The sequence below is a fragment of the Pinus tabuliformis genome, chromosome 4_2 (genome assembly GCF_031772625.1).
Source record: "Pinus tabuliformis cultivar Carrire ecotype Pingquan chromosome 4_2, CPIR1, whole genome shotgun sequence".
Classification (NCBI taxonomy): Eukaryota; Viridiplantae; Streptophyta; class Pinopsida; order Pinales; family Pinaceae; genus Pinus; species Pinus tabuliformis.
Genome location: NC_142304.1, coordinates 467,139,491 through 467,158,033, shown reverse-complemented (window position 1 = coordinate 467,158,033; position 18,543 = coordinate 467,139,491). Strand labels below are relative to the sequence as shown.

Here is an 18,543-nt window from a genome sequence, read left to right as displayed (position 1 = left end):
TTTATTTTTTTAGTAAACTTACACATACCAAAATACATTTCAGGTGTACACATTTACTTTTTCATATCGTCATTAATTATAATTGAAATATTTAGTTTTATATTTCAATTCATAAAAAAGTGTTAGACAATTTTTATATACATGCAAACTATACAATTTCTCAAATAAAATAAAAGTAATGAATAATTTCATAAGCAAACTATTTATATTATTTTAGTTTTCTCTTCTTTTTAAATTTTTTTTTTAAGTTTAACTTTCTTTTCTTTTTTTATTTTTTGTTTTTTTATTATATTATATTTTTCCCTTCTCTATTTTTTATATTATAAATTAATTTAATTTAATAAAATAATTATATATTATATTAAGTTTGTTTGGTAGATTAAATTGTATGATGTGTTTATTTATATAATTGGTTTTCATAATGTTTGTATTTTAAGTTGAAATTGTATTTATGTTTGTTAATTTGATTTTTGCTTATTCGAAATTGTAAGTTGTGTTGAGTAGTTCAAATTATGTGAAATGATGTTTGCTTTATATTTGTATGTGTGCTTTGAAAAATTGTATGTAAGTTGTTTTGGCAATGTTTGTTTGTTTGATAAATTAGATTTGTATGTTGATCTGAAATTGTATGATGTGTTTAATTATTTAATCCAATTTGCATATGTATGGGTGTATAGGTGGTTTTCATAATGTTTGTATTTTAAGTTGAAATTGTATTATGTTGATCTGAAATTCTATGTTGTGTTGAGTTGTTCAAATTATTTGCAATGATGTTTATGTTATGTTTGTATGTGTGCTTTGAAAATTTGTATGTAAGTTGTTTTGGCAATGTTTGTTTGTTTGATAAATTGGATTTGTATGTTGATCTGAAATTGTATGATGTGTGTAATTATTTAATCGAATTTGCATGTGTATAGGTGGTTTTCATAATGTTTGCATTCTAAGTTGAAATTGTATTATGTTGATCTGAAATTCTATGTTTTGTTGAGTAGTTCAAATTATTTGCAATGATGTTTATGTTATGTTTGTATGTGTGCTTTGAAAATTTGTATGTAAGTTGTTTTGGCAATGTTTGTTAAATTGGATTTGTACGTTGATCTGAAATTGTATGATGTGTGTAATTATTTAATCGAATTTGTGTATGTATGTGTGTATAGGTGGTTTTCATAATGTTTGCATTCTAAGTTGAAATTGTATTATGTTGATCTGAAATTCTATGTTCTGTTGAGTAGTTCAAATTATTTGAAATGATGTTTATGTTATGTTTGTATGTGTGCTTTGAAAATTTGTATGTAATTTGTTTTGGCAATGTTTGTTTGTTTGATAAATTGGATTTGTATGTTGATCTGAAATTGTATGATGTGTGTAATTATTTAATCGAATTTGCATATATATATGTGTATAGGTGGTTTTCATAATGTTTGTATTTTAAGTTGAAATTGTATTATGTTGATCTGAATTCCTATGTTGTGTTGAGTAGTTCAAATTATTTGAAATGATGTTTGCTTTATATTTGTATGTGTGCTTTGAAAATTTATATGTAAGTTGTTTTTGGCAATGTTTGTTTGTTTGATAAATTGGATTTATATGTTGATGTGAAATTGTATGATGTGTTTAATTATTTAATCCAATTTGCATATGTATGTGTGTATAGGTGGTTTTCATAATGTTTGTATTTTAAGTTGAAATTGTATTATGTTGATATGAAATTCTATGTTGTGTTGAGTATCTGAAATTTTTTGAAATGATGTTTATGTTATGTTTGAATGTGTGCTTTGAAAAAATGTATGTATGGTTGTTTGGAAATGTTGGTTTGTTTGATAGATCCAATTTGTATTCTGATTTGAAATTGTATGGTGTGTTTATTTATTTAATTGATTTTTTCATAATGTTTGTATTCTAAGTTGAAATTGTATTATGTTTGTTAGTTTGAAATTCTTTGAAATGATGTTTATGTTATGTTTGTAAGTGTACTTTGAAAAAATGTATGTATGATAGATTTGATTTGTATTCTGCTTTGAAATTGTATGATGTGTTTATTTATTTAATTGAATTTCAAATAATGTTTGTATTCTAAGTTGAAATTGTATTATGTTTGTTAATTCGAAATTCTATGTTGTGTTGAGTATTTTAAATTCTTTGAAATGATGTTTATGTTATGTTTCTATGTGTGCTTTGAAAAAAGTATGTATGATTGTTTGGGAATGCTTGTGTGTTTGATAGATTCAATTTGTATTTAGTTTGAAATTGTATGATGTGTTTATTTATTTGACTGAATTTTTCATAATGTTTGTATTCTAAGTTGAAATTGTAGTATGTTTGTTAATTTGAAATTCTATGTTGTGTTGAGTATTTGAAATTCTTTGAAATGATGTTTATGTTATGTTTGTATGTGTTCTTTGAAAAGATGTATGTATGATTGTTTGGAAATGCTTGTTTGTTTGATAGATTCAATTTGTATTCTGATTTGAAATTGTATGATGTGTTTATTTATTTAATTGAATTTTTAATAATGTTTGTATTCTAAGTTGAAATTGTATTATGTTTGGTAATTTGAAATTCTATGTTGTGTTGAGTATTTTAAATTCTTTGAAATGGTGTTTATGTTATGTTTCTATGTGGGCTTTGAAAAAATGTATGTATGATTGTTTGGGAATGCTTGTTTGTTTGATAGATTCAATTTGTATTTTAGTTTGAAATTATATGATGTGTTTATTTATTTGACTGAATTTTTCATAATGTTTGTATTCTAAGTTGAAATTGTAGTATGTTTGTTAATTTGAAATTCTATGTTGTGTTGAGTATTTGAAATCCTTTGAAATGATGTTTATGTTATGTTTGTATGTGTTCTTTGAAAAGATGTATGTATGATTGTTTGGAATTGCTTGTTTGTTTGATAGATTCAATTTGTAATTTGAGTTGAAATTGTATGGTGTGTTTATTTATTTAATTGAATTTTTTATAATGTTTGTATTCTAAGTTGAAATTGTATTATGTTTGCTAATTTGAAATTCTATGTTGTGTTGAGTATTTGAAATTCTATGAAATAATGTTTATTTTATGTTTGTATGTGTGCTTTCAAAAAATGCATGTATGATTGTTTGAGAATGCTTGTTTGTTTGATCGATTCAATTTGTATTCTGATTTGGAATTGTATGGTGTGTTTATTTATTTAATTGAATTTTTCATAATGTTTGTATTCTAAGTTGAAATTGTATTATGTTTGTTGGTTTGAAATGCTATGTTGTGTTTGAGTATTTGAAATTCAAAAAATGTATGTATGATTGCTTGGAAATGAGTGTTTGTTTGATAGATTCTTTTTGTATTCTGATTTGAAACTGTGTATGTATGTGACTTGAATAATGTTTCTTTATTTGTTTATTAAATAAATTTAGATATGTATATTTATTAGTTTTATATTTTTATAAGTGTATATTTATTTATTATATTAATTAAAAAATATTTATATATCTAATTTTATAAATATTATTTTTTCACTTTTATTTTTTTTATTTTTTTATATAGTTTTATGATTTTCTTTTTCTTATTTCTATTTTATATTTTTATGATTTTATTTATATTATTTTATTTTATTTTTAATAAATATTACAAACACAAAAACTTAATATGAATAATAATATAACAAATTTTTAATAAACTTCATAAAATAATAATATAATAAGCTTTTAATAAACTCCATAAAAATAATATAAATATGGTTAATATATTTTATTTTCAGATCAACATATTAAAAAAAAAATCACACTTTATCTTCCACTTCAACCAAATTAATAAAATTATTATTTTCAATCATTTTAACAATATATTAAAAACATTACATTCATCTCATAAATCAATATAATAAAATTATTTTCGCATGTTGATATGTTAAAGACCCCATATCAACAATGCACAGTTTTTGGGGCAAATTAGCTTCCACCTTCCCGTGGTTGACCCTGTTAGTAGAGATGTATGTTTAATATCTCGAAGCAAAGAGAAGCTTGTTTTATTTTTAATACACATTATAATAAGCATGAAGAAACAACTTTAATGAACAATATGGTCAACTATAAATATACATAAATAGACATTAAAAACAACTTTAATGAACAATAGATAAATTAATATTTAAAAACAACTTTAATGAACAATATGTACCAACCATAAACCTACTTAAATAAATACTAATAAACAAATTTAATGAACAATAATGTCCTAAGCATAAACTTATATAGATAAATAAATATTAAAGGAAAACTTTAATGAACAATATGTAGAACCATAAACCTAGATAAATAAATGAACAATGTACCAAACATAGATGAATAAATATTAAAGAACAACTAATGAACAATACACCATAAACGTAGATAAATAAATATATTTAAAAACAACTTTAATAAACAATAATGTACCAAACCTCATAAATAAATAACTATTAAATAACAACTTTAATGAACAATATGTACCAGCCATAAACCTATATAAATAAATATTAGAAAACAACTTTAATGAACAATATGTAAACTATAAACCCTCGATCACGGCCAGTGGCCGTTTGTAGAAGATAGGGGCGGCACAGTGGCAAACAGCCCAGGCAAAGATGCCCTTGTTCCAGAACCCATCTTCTCAGTATTCACAGCGCTGGGTTGTTACAATAACTAACTCCATAACCTTGTACGATGATTGGATGGTGGGAATCATTCCAATCGTCTAACACATCAAACCGCCTTACATGATAGGACAGGGTGGCACATAAGAGAATTTGCCTTGCTGCCTAAATATTTATGTAGTGTGGGTGGATGATTATTATAGATTAATCTATAATATATAAAATCAATTTTATATTTGTATGTTCGAAAGTGTTGACTTTTATGTATTTAGTCTTGTTTATGCTAAAGAAATTGTTAATGTTCAAGAAATTTATAATATATAAAATTAACACCTTATTGCCTAAATATTTATGTAATGTGGGTAGATGATATTATACATTAATCTATAATAAATAAAATCAATTTTATATTTATAGGCTAGTTTATATTTATAGGTTAGAAAGTGTTGATTTTTATGTATTTAGTTTTGTTAATGTTTAAGAGATCTTTTTAATATTTATGTATTGTGGGTAGATGATTATTATAAATTAGTCTTAATGTTTAAGAGATCTTTTTAATATTTATGTATTGTGGGTAGATGATTATTATAAATTAATCTATAATAAATAGAAGCAATATATTCATTTGGGTTATGAAATTTAAGGTTTTCTTAAAAAATAGAATAGAATTTGGTTTATGAAGTTTAAACAAAATTTGAAATATGAAATCTTGTACCAGGGAAATGATACATAAAATTGTAAGACAACTCTATTATCCTTTAATAAAGATATTTTAATTAAAAAAGATATCTATAATAAATATATTTTAATTAGAAAAAATATATATTATAATTAAGTTATTATGGTAGGAGGTTATCTTCTCTGTAAGATAACTATATCATAATTATAAATTTAATCTGTAAGAATTGTTTTTAAAGTATGAAAACTACCTTATTTTCTCATTTAGATTAAGAAAAGCACTAGATGTTAAGAAAAATACTGGATGTCCTATGTGTATGTTCATGGTTGAGGTATCATGACTGATTCCTCAGCCTCACTTGATCACTGAGGTGCTCAGTGTTTGGAATGAGTGGGTAAACCCCATGAACCCAAACCATGTATTGTTGGAGTTGAGGTGGAATCTCTGGCAAGGAATCTCTGATATAGCATTTGCGTCACGCGCCAACCAATCGCGACACCATATGCCTGAGTTCATTCCGGGCAATTCCAGTAACCATTGCCGGCTATGCGACGTATTTCCGGGCGAGCGGGTACAATATGATGGATATGGGCCTGGATAGGGGACTGGACAAATAATAAAATAAAATAATTTTCTCTATATTTAAAATTAAATATACATGTTATCTTTTCTACTTACATATATCGTTTCATTTATAAATAAAATTCAATAGAAATTCAATAGTCCATATGGTAATTTTTCAAGTTTAAAGTTTTAATTAATGTATTATTATTTTATTATTTTTAATCTATAATTAATGTATATTAAGGGTTTTGTTTTTATTAAAAATGCCAATAAACAATGCAACTCTTTGAGTTTTCAATATCATTTTGAGTAATGTAATCACTAATTATCACTTGACACCAAAAAAAAAACACTTACAAAAGACTCATGTGACATTTGTTTGAAATTTCTCCTTCCAAATTGTAACCATCAATTTTGAAGATTAATTCTATTTATTCCATCTTATTTCTTTCAAATTTACTTGTAGTGGAGTTGGGTTTCCATATCGTTTATTTCCAACATAATGTTCAACTTTATAATATTTCTAGTTGAATATAATGATCAGCCATGCTTATCAAATTTTGAGAGCCTCGTCTATTATTATTTGTGGCACCCATCCTCCATATTTCTAGTTCAATATCACAAATCATTAAATTTGGAAAGGATTCCTATGAGAAATGTGATCTAAATTATTGATACAATCAAGCTACATCTTTCAGCATTTATGCACTTCGTTAAAAAATTAAGAACAAGTTATTTTGCACTTTATATTTTAATTAATATTCCACTTGTTATTCTCCCTTTTAAAGAGATCATAATTCATAAGATTAGAAATTGTTTTTTCAAATGCATATGAAATTTATTCTAATTTACAACTAACAAATCAAAGGAAACATTCCTTAGATTTCATTGTAAAATATTCCTCGAACCACAAAATATCAATAATGCATTTTCTCATATATATAATCATCATATTAAATTATTTGATCTTTACAATTTATTTTTAATATTTTTATTAATTAAAAATATACATATTATATAATTTCAAGATTTTTCAATATATTATAAAAACATAACATTAATATCTTTTTCATTCACAAATTAATACATACACACTAATATTAAAACGATTACACATTTTCAATTTTTAAAATCACTTATACAAAATTTAAATTAAACAAACTCAAAAGGTGTCAATGTGATTACCAAAATACAAAACCACAATAATTGAATTTCAAACACAAAAAATGAATTTCAATAATATGGATGGATTCATAAAAAACTTTAAATTAAACAAACTCATGTCAATGTGATTACCAAAATACACAACCACAATAATTGAATTTCAACCACAAAAAATGAATGAATTTCAATAATATGGATGGATTCATATTGTAAGTATGATGGATGAAAGAACAAGTCTCAAAGTCGTTAAGGTCATTACTGAAAACAAGTTTAAGTCCATTGGTCAAAACTTGTAACTTATATAAAATGCAGTTTTTCTTTCCCTCCTCTCCTCTACCCAGCTCTCCATAATCTAATATTTGAACTTCCCTTTATCTGCATTATAGATCAACCAATTCAAATTAAAGCTTCTATTCCATTTAATAATTAAAATGGAAACTATATACACCACTAAATATTATAATGAAACATACTAAAAATATTTAACAAATTATCAAAGGAAACTAAACAATAATTAAGTGAATTAAAAAAAAATATATTAAAAACACAATATGAACTAAACTAGAGAAAAATACCAATCAATCCACTTAATTACTTCAGCATTGTTCCTACTCATTACATCATAGGCACCATTAGATCAAAGCTCATCATGTCACTTGCAAGAATGCTTCCTAAGTTAGTGATCCAACACTGGATTCAAGGTATGTGAGCTTTGCACCCATTCTAACCAAAGATTTCTTGCTAGATTTCTTCTCATTTTAGCTCCTTGACTCAACACTCAACCCATATGCATGAAATCATGCGCGAAGCCCTTCGAATATTGAATTTTCGATTGAAAAAATTGCCCACCTAACTTGCCTTGTATACGTGGATTTCTGAGGGCTTCCAATGAAGTTATGGCTTTTTTCCCTAGTGCAAAATTGCATCCCCTCTAAAGAAAGTTATCTACCATGAAGCCTTAGTGATTTTCCCACCCTCGACTTCAATATGGAGTTTGCATTAAGGTTTACGTCTCTCCAAAGACCACAAGGTTGTTCATCAAAGTTCGTAATCAAGTCAAAGCAAACAAGTTCAATACATCACTTATCCTGCATTTTACTTTCACTCTCAAATCATGGACCATGAGTAGATGAAGGTGTCTAGGCTGAAATGTTTTTTGAAAAAGAAAGGTATAGTGCAACAAAACCCCTCACCCCAAAGACAATAGCCCTTAGTCGTTCCTCAACGAATATATCCAGTGTCCTTTTACGAATATATGGAGAGCACACTCTTTAGCACCCCCACCCACTTAAAGTGGTTAAATGTGTTAGGGGCCCACTGGAAGCAGTGACAGGAACAGACTCATCCCTTATAGTTATTTCCTTACAAAGCAAAGATTACAAGTCTTTAAAAAGTGACCCCATGGGATTTATGGGGTTTGAATGACTAACAAAAAAATACATTACAATGCCATTCAGTGAAAATTGGGGACCAGCCCAAAAAGCTTTCAAGGGCAATAAAGTCTCTAGTGTGCCCCATAGTGCACAATTCATTCAACTTTACCTTGATTTAGAGAGTTTATGATTGAGAAGAGTGGCCCTTCACATTTATGTGGTGTTATGAATCATTGCATTATCGACCTTTACATTTGTTCTTTTTTTGCTTCATGAGTTATACGTCTATAAATATTCTTGGAGATTACTCTATGAATTCTACTCAAGGGTTTGGTGCATCATTTATGATCAAGTAGAGTGGCTCTTCACTCTAAGAATTCTTTTTGCGCTAGGGTTCGGCTTATCAATAGCGTTGAAACACTACCCCATGCCTTATCATGTCTTATTGTTAAGAAATGTTCCTCAAAGTAGGTTGGAATTTTCTAATATATCCGACAAAGGTGCCCCTTGCCCCCAACACGGGTGGTTAAAGCTCTTAGCTATCTACTTAGCTCTAAGGTGAACTTGGGTGTTATTCAAGGAATCCTCTTACCAAACTAGAGGTTAGGTCGCTTTACTAACAATCTCAAGGGGCTAGGTAATTGGTCAAAGGCCATAATGGTGATGTCGTTATATTGAGTCTTAAGATAGAGAATTCAAAGTGGTAAAACATAGCCAATGGCCTTTGTTGACCTAGTTAGCTCATGATCTTTGATGTAATCACTAGTACTCGCCCCAATTACATAATTCTCCATCTAAATTACTCACACCCACCACAACTCCAGCCTAAGGTACTTCACTTGTCCCCTCCTAATTGCTTGTCCATAAATGTAATTAGTTGTCACCCTACTAATTAGTCAACTTCCTATTTTCTCAAATATGTTTAATGAGAAGTTGAGTTGCCCCCAAGGGAGAAAATTTTGTAGATAAGGGGATCTTCTTTTCATGGATATGGGATCCCATGAGATCTTTCATTAAGAATGTGAGCAACAATAACAAAATATTAGTTATAACATGTATCCAATTATCACCACTCAACAATGAAAATGTAACTAGCATATGCCACATGCTATCAACCCATCGCCATCTTGTGGCCGATATATAAATCACACGCAATGCATGCTATCAAAGCATGTAATCACGGGTATTATATCAACATTATTTCATGATCAAAACATAACAATTATCACAGGCTAATAAATAATATAACTTGTACATAACTATATACCAGCCACAATGGGTCATGCATGTGTTATTCATAATGATATGGCAATGAAACAAATCATCACAACATCATGTCCATAAATTCAAAAATAATATGAAATCATCACATCATATTAATGACACATATAACATGACCATTGATAATGAATATATGTAAAGCAACAACTTTAATCTTATAGCATAAAACAAGTAATAATGTGAAGTCTTACGCTATGAGAATGGAAATAGCAAACACTCTCCAACTTGGGATCAAAGAATCATCTTCAAAGGGTGCATTTTCAAGATTTTGGTCTCTTGGGTTCATATTGTGTTTCCAAATTGAATAGGGATTCACGTGAGGTTAGGAAGCACTCATCCAAACTACAAAGAGATTGTACAAGGTGGCATAGTACTTTCTCCAGTTACCTACAATTTCAAGCATTAAGAGTTTTGGGAGTGAAAGGAAAAGTAACACTCTAAATCAAAAGGGGAAGGCCCTTGGCAAAGGAATTAGAGAAAGAGAAACTATAGATATAGTCAACAAATTGGAAATGATATATTAAATCATGAAGACAACACTTATGAAGCAAGATTCAAAGGGTGCATTTTCAAGATTTTGGTCTCTCGAGTTCATATTGTGTTTCCAAATTGAATAGGGATTCACGTGAGGTTAGGAAGCACTAATCCAAACTACAAAGAGATTGTACAAGGTGGCATAGTACTTTCTCCAGTGACCTACAATTTCAAGCATTAAGAGTTTTGGGAGTGAAAGGAAAAGTAACACTCTAAATCAAGAGGGGAAGGCCCTTGGCAAAGGAATTAGAGAAAGAGAAACTATAGATATAGTCAACAAATTGGAAATGATATATTAAATCATGAAGACAACACTTATGAAGAAAGATTCAAAAGACTGGAGAATTGTGTAGAAAAATTGCTTACAATTAAAATTAAATTGATGAAGTCAATAGAAGAAATTGTGATGATTTTAAAAAAAGTGAAGTCAATGTTCCTATGTCCTAGAGGAAGATAAAGAAGAAGAAGAGCCTCCACAAAGGCAAGAGGACACAGAACAAGAAAAGTCCAAGGGAATAAGGACATTTAAGATACATCCACCCTTTAAAACATGGTAGAGTAAATCATTGAACAACTGGAGATGTAGAACCACATCCTTATGGAGATAAGAAAAAAGTTACATATACCGGATTGAAGATCTCTAAGTTGCATTAATATGGTGGCCACCCATGTGGAGTCTTCAAAGAAAAAAAGATGGCTACCAATCACCAATTGGGAAAATTTAAATCCATGATAAGAAGAAATTTCTACACAATACGTCATGAGCACAAGTAGAAAATAAAATGTTGGAGATGTATAAGCACATCACTATGGAGATAAGAAAAAAATTACGTATACCAAATTGAAGATCTCTAAGTTACATTCATATGGTGGGCCACCCATGCGAAGTCTTCAAAGAAAAATGATGGCTCCCAATCACCAATTGGGAAAATTCAAATCCATGATGAGAAGAAATTTCTACACATAGGACATGAGCACAAGTAGAAAATAAAATGCAATTTCAAAAAAAGCAAGGTCAAAACATCCAAGAATACACAACCAATTTTCTTCACATGGACATGGGGTATCCACATCAAGTCCCGTATATGTTATCTAGATATATTTGAGGATTAAAATTCCTGAGGCAGACCAATCACCAATTGGGAGAATTCAAATCCATGATGAGAAGAAATTTCTACAGAATAGGTCATGAGCACAAGTAGAAAATAAAATGGCAATTTAAAAAAAAAACAAGGTCAAAACATCCAAGAATACACAACCAATTTACTTCACATGTACATGGGGTATCTACATCAAGTCCTGTATATGTTATCTAGATATATTTGAGGATTGCAATTCCTAAGGAGGCAGATAAGTCATAATTCTTGCGCAAAGGATTTTCATGATGCTTTGGTAAAATTGGCAACTAGGGCCAAACTCCATGTGGGTCATCTTATTTATGGCAGCGGATATTTTTCTGGGATCCCTCTCATCGAGAGGTGTAGGATTGATCTAAAGATCATCCGATTCCGATAAGTATTCATGGAGTTATGAATTTATTTGTGTTAATAGACAATTCGTCAAGGTAGGCCAGCGACCAAATAAACCCCACATGTGCTCAACATTTTAGTATAAAAGGAGATCACTTGAGAGTCATTTTACACACTTCACTCTTGATTTCTTTCCACTTGTTCTAGGTTTTAGTGGAAGAGAAATCTAAGAGAGGAAGCCCTAAAACGTCGAAGGTAAAGGAGCCCTAGTATGAAGCCCTAAACGCAGTCTCTACAAGCCCTAATGCAGTCCTAAGGAGGATGCCCTAATGTAGTCCTAAGAAGGAGGATCAACGCAGCTATGGAGGAGGTCTTAGCAGCCCTAGCCGCAGTCCTAGCAAGCCCTATCCTATGACAACTCTACGCATCCATGTGTGGATATATATCTCTAAGTATAGCTCTGAAATCTGCGTGGAGAAGGAGGCTTCCCTAGACAGCGTGGAAGGGTTGTATGAACAGCGTATTTCTGAGGTAAGTTTAAGGGTTAGACAAATCTGTTTGGGGTTGTTTCAAGTGCAGATTTAGAGCAGGGATTGCAGGAGTCTTAGCCGTAGTTTGAAGGGCTAAAGGGACAACGTGGGGGAGCTTAAAGAACAGCGTGGTTTTTCTGTGGAGAGGTCGAGTTGTTGTAGGTTACAACGGGCTGCTTTGAGGATTGTTTAAGAGTCGTCTTGGGTTCAGATTGTTGGGTAAGGAAGGCCGCAAATCTAGAGGATAAAATTGTGTTGTTTAAGGGTTGTTTGGGTGGTGTATAAGGGAGCCGCAACTACAGCTCGTTGTTGGGCTAGGCTGCAGGCCATAGCCAGCAGCGAGAGGCCATCTATGTGTTGCGTTTGAGGTAAAACAAGTAGATAAAGGCAGCATAGGAGTGGAGGCATATTCCCTTGGTAAACCATAGTCTTTTGAAGCGCTGATTGTTGAGTTGTGTGAAGGAATAGGGTTGTAGGTGATGCCCTAACCAGAGAGCAGCAGTGTAGTGTGATGGGACAACAGTGCTAGCAGCAATGGCATAGTGCAATGATGGCACAATTGGGAGAGCAAGTTGTGATGGGACAGCAACAAAACAATGGGACGACAAGCAAACATGGAATGGCAATGTCACTAACAGTGGGACAGCAGTATGCCATATGGTGCAGCTATGGCACATGGGACAGTTGTGGCAACATGGTGCAACAATGGCACATGGGACAGCAGTGGCAGCATAAGCTGCAACAGTATAATGTGTGCAGCATGGTGCAGCACGGTGAGGTGCAGCGTAATGACGAGATGCAACACAATGATAGGTGAAGGAGTCACCTTGGAGAATCAGTTGAAGCAGCATGTCTTCAACTGAGTTCAACTATCTCATGTATCATCTTCTTAGAGATGATCTATGCTCTTATTTAGATAAGTCAAATTGTTGACTTATGTTGTAATTGTACTATCTCTCTCTCTCTCTGTGAACTATTGAAGACCATATAAGAAGAATTGATCAAGGGTTTCCCCACATCTTGTGTCCTCTTGTCTTGGCTTGTCTTCTGTGATCTATATTTATGTTCTATCTGCAATTTACATTAATGCTGATGTGATTGCTAATTTGGAAAAGATATTGAGCTAACTGTGAAAATTGAAATAAATTGCTCCAAGCACAGAACATACCTAAAATTAACATGCTTCCATGAAAACAAGCTACATAGAGAATCAGAATAAGCAAAAGTTTGGAGCAATAAGCAATTTCAAAACAATATTTTTCAAAGGCATACACCTCAAGCATCCAAATTATTAGAATAATGCTATTTTAAAGTTTAATGCTCATTTATGTATTTTATTCGGATAAGATCGTCTGTGATCTTATTAGCAATTTCTTATTAGAAACTTCTTGTTTCTATTTCCTAGTAGAAACTTGTTGTTTCTGTAAATACATTTGAATTATTTATTTGAGCTTCATTGCTCGTTGTAAATCAATTCAATTCATTCATTCATTATGGTATCAGAGCTTGGGTATTTTTTTTCGAAATATTTTTTCATTGTTTGAAAAATTTTGTGCTTCATTTCGAAATTGCTCTCTAGGAGTCTGAAATTTTTTTTTACTGGGCGTCACAATTCTGAGCCGCAGTTTTTTAATTGGGTGTCGCGTTTGTTTTCCGCTGGAGTTCGAGAGGCCTTGGCAAACACCACAGGAGCCTTCTGAGGGTTTTCAAGTTACCGACGTAAAACTCTTCCGTCTTTGCTCAAAATTCCTCGACCTTTTCCTTCGCAGAGGGTTTTGACATTGCTGAAACAGATGCTTCAGGAGTGGCCACCGCAAGGGTTTGAAGGTACAGCTTGCACAAATTCGTTGAAAGATAACTTGCCTTGAAGTTCTTCGGCCGTGAAATGCTCTTCGTGTAAAGATCGGCTTCGGATTTTTTTTTTGTGGACACGGATAACGAAATTGCCCGGGTACGCACAATTAATCTGACCTGTCACCCCTCAGAAATTTGTGCTTCTTGCTAGGGTCGATGGCTCATTCTCTTTAGAGTCGTCAAGCCAAGAGGTCGAGTTCAACCAAGGCTAAGTTGTGGGAGCCGTAATTGGTTATCCCTAATTCTGCCGCAGAAGGGATTGACGTCATCTACTTCGGGCGGAGTTATAACTGACTGGGACGATTTTCTCCGCATAGCAGCACTGACACCGATTGACTGGAATCGTGGCTACCTCTGCTGAGTTTATTTTTGCAGCGCATGCCAAGCACGCAGAGGACGACGAGTTCTTGTTACACGCAGCACAAGGAATCGAATCGTAGCAACTGAATCCGTGGGGGATCAAGAACCTGGCACGAGTCACTTAATCAGAGACTGTTGGATTCATGTGGTCGTTTTATTGTGAAAAGTGGATTTCTTCCACCTGTTACCATATTTTGCCTTAAGTCTTATAACGAGACGTTGCTCGTCTTCTGATAAGAGCCCTTCTTGATCCCGGGCTTCAAGTAGTTCTTCCACCTCTCTGCACAGGATTTGGGACCTCTGTCCAGGGCTCTATTCATTCTTTCCGATATAAGGTTCCATTCTCGTGGCCCATATCGCTTAACATAGGTGGTCAATCAAACCTTCCAGGATCGAATTTGCTGAGGCCGACTTGAAATCAAACCCGACAACAACAACAGTATTTTTAGGGGACAGTCATTTCTCGAATTAATTATTCGCTGCACAAACGGGCAAATTAAGTCAACGTACATTCTCCAAATTGCATAATCAGTGGGGGCCGAGGGCATTTCCTTTTCAGCGTTTTCAGAAGTCGGCGATTGGACGTATATTTTCAGTGCATGCAAATGCATGTTTATGCAAGCGTAATTATTGAGCGTAGGGAATTTTTGCACCTGTCATATTTTGTCCAGATCAGCCGACATCTGCATTGAAATCCGTGCGGGACTCCTTGGTTGTTTTCTGTGTCTTGGGAAACGTGCAAATGGCCTCGCTATCCAACCTGATGTTGGAAGGCAGTCAGCGCTTTAATGGCACCAATTATAACCTCTGGAAACATAGAATGTTAACCATTTTTGAATATAGGCGTCTTGACCAGCTCGTTTTGGGCAAAGAGCTCAGTCCTAGTACACCTGGTACAGATCAAGATAAGTTTGATGATCGAAATCGAGAGGCTATTATGCTTCTCAAACTCTCTAGACCTGATATCAATTTTGTAGTGAGCTACATTTCACGCTTCATGACAGCTCCTAAGGTTGATCATTGGATCGCAGTGAAGCTTGTGCTACGTTATGTGAGTGGCACTCTTGATTATGGACTTCTGCACACTCGGAGTTCAGATCCTACACTTGGTGGTTACACAGATTCCGATTGGGCAGGTTCGGTTGATGACCGTAAATCTACAATCGAGTATGTGTTTAGTCTGGGATCTGGGGCTATCACATGGACTAGTAAGAAGCAGCAAGCAGTGGCTCTCTCGAAGAAGCAGAGTATCGGGGCCCAATTAAGGCATCTTGTGAGGCAGTTTGGCTTCGACGTATGCTTGTGGATATGAATGTTTCCCAGGCAGGTCCTACTCCCTTATTCTGTGATAATCGGGGAGTGCTCAAACTCGCCAAGAATCCAGTCTTCCATGAACGAACAAAGCATGTTGAAACCCATTGTCACTACATTCGACAACTTGTTGAAGACGCATCCATTCAGTTGCTGTATGTTCCCACAACGGAGCAGCCAGCAGACATCTTCACCAAGCCCCTTGGTCCTGATAAGTTTGTAAAATTTAGGGGGTCTATAGATGTTGTAAATAGATTAAGCATTAAGGGAGGGTATTAGAATAATGTTATTTTAGAGTTTAATGCTCATTTATATATTTTATTCGGATAAGATCGTCTGTGATCTTATTAGCAGTTTCTTATTAGAAACTTGTTGTTTCTATTTCCTAGTAGAAACTTGTTGTTTTTGTAAATACATTTGTATTATTTATTTGAGCTTCATTGCTCATTGTAAATCAATTCAATTCATTCATTCATTACAAATACCCAAAACATCATTGAAAATATTGTAGCATTGATTGACATTCGGAAGCTCCATCAGCAAGCAACGATCACTCAAGATTAAAGTGAAGAAATTGAATGCAATTTTGACGTGTAAAATTGGCATGTTTGGCCTTGAAATCAACCCCAAATATGCAAGTATTAAAAATGAGCATGTATAGATAAAATCAGGCAAGTATGTGAAAAGGAATTAATAACAAGCAAAAGAAAATCAATCTTGAAAAACAAATAGAAATCGGCTAGCAAAGAGCAAGAGAAATCTCCCAGTGAACAAAAATCAGCCTTACAGGTGCAAAAACAACAAGGAAAAGTCTTCCAATCGAAGATTAAGATCAGAGGTTATCGACTCTTATTGATCCCATTTATTAGAAATATCTAATTTCCAAATCATTGGTGCAGCAACTTGGCTTGGAGACTCATGCCTATCTTCAGACATGTTTATCATATGACAGTGTTAAATAAATATAAGTTCAGATTTGCTACTATTTCCAAGTATATCAATAAAATCAAATGTGATGTGCCATTAGTCATAATTCTGTTTTATGATGCTTCCAAGAAAACAAGCTATATAGAACTAGGGGGTGCCATTGGATCAAGATAAGCAATTTCGAAAACAAATTACAATCACATATTTTTGGAAGGCAAGAAAACACGTGTAAGCTTCTCAATCATGCAGAGACTCAAAACATCATTGTGAGCCTTGTAGCATTGATGGATATAAAAAGATGACATGTTGGAAGCTCCATCCTCTTACCCATCTAAAAAATAAAAACAAAGAAGAAATTTTAAGCAATTTAGAGGTGCAAAACTTACATTTATGGACCTAAAACCAACCCCATATATGCAAAATAAATAAATAAGCAATTGCAAGCATGAAAAATCAGCTATGGCTAAAGAAAAATCAGTCATGTATGAGCAAGAAAAACCATGAACAAGCCAAAAAAAAACAGTGAAAAATAAATCAGCTAGTAATGACCAATATAAATCTGCCAATGAAGAACAAAAATCAACCTTGATAAAATCAAAAACTAAGGGAAAAAGAAAAAATAATTGAGGAAAGACAAATACTCATCTTACCAAAGGCTTGAATAATCGACTCTTCTTACTGAAGGCATCGACTCTTGTTGATCACAATTTTGCGAAAAAAATTGATTTCCAAATCATTGGTGCAACAACTTGGCTTGGAAACTCATGCCTATCCTTGAGCACACACCTTGGATTGGTTGATCAAAGACACCAATATGCAAGTGACAGAAATGTGAGTTCATGTTTATATTTAATACGACTCAAGTATACTGACGAAATTGAATGTTGGGTTGTGTCATTAGGTGCCAATCAAGCCAGAAGGTTGGTAAATATGAGTAAAAAGTTCTTTTAATGGTGTTAAGATCCAAACAAGGAGGAAGCATCAAAGGAAAATTGTTGAAAGGACATGAGCATAGATCAAGATGTTTCAAGGTATGTTAGTGCAAGCACACTTTGTGATATAAGCAAACCAACGACCTCCCTCTTGGGATTGTATACACCGTTACACCTTCCTTCTAGAACACAAAACACATTTCCATGGATTTCTCGGGAGATTTGCCAAGGACAAAGAGTGAAAATGACTATTTTATAGTGGCAATGGATAGATTCAATAAGTGTTTGCTCTTACTCATTGTAAGAAGAGCATCAAAGCCCAAAAGACAACTGAAAATTTCCTTGAGAAGGTGTGGATACAAATCCACTCATTCCATACCCAAGTAAATGGATACACAAAAATTGTAAACACAATACTCGTTCATTTATTGAGGGGATATAATCACAAGCATCCCAAAACATGGGATGAAAGCTTACATTCAACATGAATACAATAGGGCAGTTCAATCATCTACTCACATGAGACCATTTGAAGTTTGTTGTCAATTCCTTCCACAATCACCAATTGACATGGCAAGACAAGCAAATTAAAGTTACAAATATACGAAATTATCTCGCACAATGAAACTGATATATTGGGCAACACTTTCAGTGAAAATAAATTCAAAAGTAGAAATCACAAAGAAGAAATTCATAAACTGAAGAAATACAAGTAAATTTAGTATATTCATAAATTGGAAAAATACAATATTAATTACTATGCTCATTATTGATATTCTTGCATAATGAAGATAGAGATTATCATGAATTGGGTGATCACTAAGACCATAATTAGAGAGAGAAGAGTTATAACTTGAGAGATTGTGATCCTTAGGGTGGTTGAGTAATTACGCAATTTTATAGCATTAGCTCTTCTCATTGTTCTATTTAAATATAAACTTCTCGAGCTAATA

The 18,543-nt window shown here is 32.4% G+C and overlaps 1 long non-coding RNA gene across 2 annotated transcripts in view; it reads right to left on the bottom strand.

Moving 5' to 3' along the window:
- Positions 1–7,103: 7,103 nt before the first annotated feature.
- The window catches only part of LOC149169988 (uncharacterized), a 52,530-nt gene continuing 41,090 nt past the window's right edge, over positions 7,104–18,543 (bottom strand). Inside the window, exon 3 of one of the 2 annotated variants that reach the window (XR_016259838.1) lies at positions 7,104–7,394. This is a non-coding gene — a long non-coding RNA (uncharacterized LOC149169988). Of the gene's footprint in view, positions 7,395–18,116; positions 18,140–18,543 lie in introns of those variants that run through there. The other variant, XR_016259841.1, reaches the window with a different exon arrangement.